Source organism: Gossypium hirsutum, chromosome A01 (assembly GCF_007990345.1).
Source record: "Gossypium hirsutum isolate 1008001.06 chromosome A01, Gossypium_hirsutum_v2.1, whole genome shotgun sequence".
NCBI lineage: Eukaryota > Viridiplantae > Streptophyta > Magnoliopsida > Malvales > Malvaceae > Gossypium > Gossypium hirsutum.
Genome location: NC_053424.1, coordinates 103,711,016 through 103,714,856, shown reverse-complemented (window position 1 = coordinate 103,714,856; position 3,841 = coordinate 103,711,016). Strand labels below are relative to the sequence as shown.

Sequence of the window (3,841 nt, the reverse complement as noted above, 5' to 3'; positions counted from 1 at the left end):
CATTCGTCGATAAGCAAACGTACCGTATGGACATGTAAATGTCATTTTCTCTTGGTCTTCAGGAGCTACTGGGATCTGAAAGTAACCCAAGAGTCCATCTAGGAAGAAATATTACATATGCCAAAATAATCTTTCCAACATCTGATCAATGAATGGTAAGGGGAAGTGATCCTTTCTTGTGGCATCGTTCAATTTCCTATAGTCAATGCAAACTCTCAACCCCGTGACTGTTCGTATTGGGATCAATTCGTTCTTCTCATTATCCACAACAATCATGCCTCCTTTCTTAGGGACAACCTGCACAGGACTCACCCAAGAACTGTCAGAAATAGAATAAATAATTCCAGCATGTAGAAGTTTAATTACCGCAGCTTTTACGACTTCTTTCATGTTAGGATTCAGTCATCTTTGAGCTTGCACGCAAGGTTTATATTCATCTTCCGTTAAGATTTTATGTGTGCAGAAAGAAGGACTGATCCCTCTTATTTCAGAAATCTTCCAAGCTATAGCTATTTTATGCTCTTTCAATACTTGAAGTAATTCGTCCTTTTCGATTGGCTGTAAATCTGAAGCAATGATTACTGGTAATGTGGAATTATTTCTGAGAAACGCATATTTTAGGTGATTTGGTAGTTGCTTCAATTCCAATTTAGGAGGTTCTTCAACGGAGGGTTTTAATTTTAATTCATTATTTACCTCAATACCCTCATAACTCTTCTGTCTTAGTGAAAGCTCATTAGAATTTAGTTCAGCATTTGTCTTCATTTACCTTCTCTCCTTGGGCAAGACACAGTTCCAACGTGTCCTTATGTATGATTTCCTACAAATAATCTTGAGTAGCATGATCAATAGAATCAATAAAATAACAGGAGTCATCTTGTTCTCTAGAAAATCTCATGGCATCATAAATTTTAAAAATAATCTCTTCGTCACCTACCCTAAGCACAAGTTTACTATCACCCACGTCAATAATAGCCCTAGTAGTGGCTAAAAATGGACGACCTAAAATTAAAGGCATCATCTATGTCAAGCACAACAAAATCAACAGGGAATATGAATTTATCTACTTTTACGAGTACATCCTCGATAATACCCTTAGGATATTTAACAGATCTGTCAGCTAGTTGAATACTCATCCTAGTAGGTTTTGGTTACCCAAGGCCAAGTTGCTTGAACATTTTGTAAGGCATCAAATTAATGCTAGCGCCTAAATTAGCTAATGCCTTTTCAACATTTAAACTGCCAATTAAGCAGGGAATAGTAAAACTTCCTAGATCTTTCAGTTTGGTTGGCAGTTTATTTTGGAGTATGGCCAAACACTCCTTGTTGAGTTCTACTGTAGACAACTCTTCAAACTTCTGTTTATTTGTTAAAAGCTCCTTTAAAAATTTTGCATATGTAGGCATCTGCGAGATAGCTTCAACAAAAGATAAGTTAATATGCAGCTGTTTAAAAAGTTCAAAAAATTTATCGAATTGTGCATCCATGCGGTCTTTCTTCAACTTTACTGAATACGGGATTGGTGGTTTATATTCCCTCGGCACCAGTTTTTTATTGTTTTCGAATTTTACCTCTCATCTTCTTTTCTGTTAGCTTCTTATGGCAGCTTCTTTTCAGATTCAGCTAACACTTTCTCAATCCTTATTGTAACTGCTTTCACATGCTCCTTTGGATTGGGTTCGGTGTTACTAGATAGACTCCCTGGTGGTCTCTCTAAAATCATCTTAGCCAGTTATCCTATTTGATTCTCGAGCCCTTGAATTGATGCTTGCTGATTTTTAAGTGCAGTTTCAGTATTCTAAAAATGGGTTTCCGCTACTAAAATAAACTTTGTCATCATCTGCTCAAAGTTAAGCTTTTTCTCTTTTTGGTAAGGTTGTTGTTGTTGGAAGCCTGGAGGGGGTGGTGGTCTTTGATTCCCTTGGCCTCCCCATGAAAAATTTGGGTGGTTCTTCCAACCTACATTGTAAGTGTTACTGTAAGGATTATTTTGAGGTCGAGGATTATTACCTATATAATTCATTTGCTCATTCTCCATGTTGGGGCCGTAGGGTAGGTATTCTGAATTGCTCATTCCACCTCCACTTGCATCGCACTGCATTACTGGATGTACCTACGTAGAACCAAATAAATCATCAATCTTTTTATTCAAGAAATCTACCTGATTTGAAAGCATAGTGACTAAATCGACGTTAAAAACGCCGGCTGCTTTTGTCGGCTTTGTCCCCATGACTTGCCACTAATAATTATTTAGTGACGTCTCTTCTATGAACTCATAAGCTTCTTCAGGTGTCTTATTATTGATGGTTCCACCGGCCGCTGTATCGATCATCTGTCTAGTTGAAGGGTTCAAACCATTGTGGAAAGTTTGAACCTGTAACCATAAAGGTAACCCATGGTGAGGGCACCTTCTCAACAAATCCTTGTATCTCTCCCATGCATCATATAATTTTCCAAATCCATCTGCACAAAAGAAGAGATATCATTCCTCAATTTAGCCGTTTTAGCCGATGAAAAATACTTGAGTAGAAATTTTTTGGCCATTTGTTCCCAAGTAGTGATTGACCCTCGTGGTAATGAGTTCAACCATTATTTAGCCTTATTCCTTAATGAAAAAGGAAACAACCGAATACGAATGGCATCGTCAGAAACGCCATTGATCTTAAAGGTGTCACAGAATTCCAAAAAATTCACTAAATGAGTGTTTGGATCCTCGTCCTGCAAACCATCAAATTGAACAAACTATTATATCATTTGAATAGTGTTAGGTTTCAGTTCAAAATTATTTGTAGCAACAGTAGGTATAACTATACTTGATTCAGTTCTTGCTAAATTGGGCTTAGCATAGTCATACATAGTACGAGGAGCAGGATTTTGATTTACTGGATTTGCGACAACCACAGGAGGCAGCGGATTATTTTTATTTTCAGCCATCTCCTTGGTATTAGTGGTGACGTCCTCGTGGTCTTCCTCTATATATCGTAAAATTTGCCTTATTTCTCTATGATTTCTACGAGCTGTGCTTTCAATTTCACTATAAAAAAGGTAGAGGTCCTAACGGGTTTCTTCTAGTCATAATCTAAAAACACCTGCTCGAAGTAAATAAAAGAAAGACTAGAAAATAAATATTAAACTAAAAACGAAAAGTAAATTGTAATAAAAGTAAAAATTGCTAAAGTAATAAAAATCAAGGGTTCCTAATATCTTAGTCCCCGGCAAAGGCTCTAAAAACTTGATGATCACTAAAGTAACTAAAAATTCGACTAATGCAAGCGTACCTATCAAATAGCAGTACAGTTATGGTGAGACTGGAAATATCGTATCCACAAGGACAAAAAGTACTAGTAATTACTATCTTTTTATTATCTACCCTAAGAATTAAGAGATGTTTTAAACTGAGACTAATTATCTAATTGACTAAGAATATGACAGAGATAAAGTTGTAAAATACTTGTTGGAAAACCGATGGAGAAGATAATACCCAAGGAAAAATCCACCTAGACTTCACTTATTACCTCAGAATTAGACGATTTATTCACTTGACTTAATCCGTAGAAATCCCTGATTTATGTTAATATCTCTTTCGAGACTAAAAACAACTGACTCTAGGTTGATTAATTGAAATCTCTTTCTAATTAAAACCCCTATTGATGCATTAATTCAATCTATGGATTCCCTTATTAGATTTGACTCTAATTCGGTAGATTTATGTCGTCATATGTTTAGGATTGCATGCAACTCCGCTTAATTATGGAAGATCTACTCTTAACCAGGGAATTTTGCTCTACTGAATAATAATTAATATCCTGAAACATTAAAGCAAGAATTACGAACACATAAT

General features: G+C 36.1%; 1 non-coding gene across 1 annotated transcript; it reads left to right on the top strand.

The window, feature by feature from the left end:
- Window positions 1–2,390: 2,390 nt before the first annotated feature.
- On the top strand, window positions 2,391–2,496 carry LOC121208352 (small nucleolar RNA R71). The gene has a single exon (XR_005903336.1). It is a non-coding gene; the product is annotated as a small nucleolar RNA R71 (small nucleolar RNA).
- The last annotated feature ends 1,345 nt before the right edge of the window (window positions 2,497–3,841 follow it).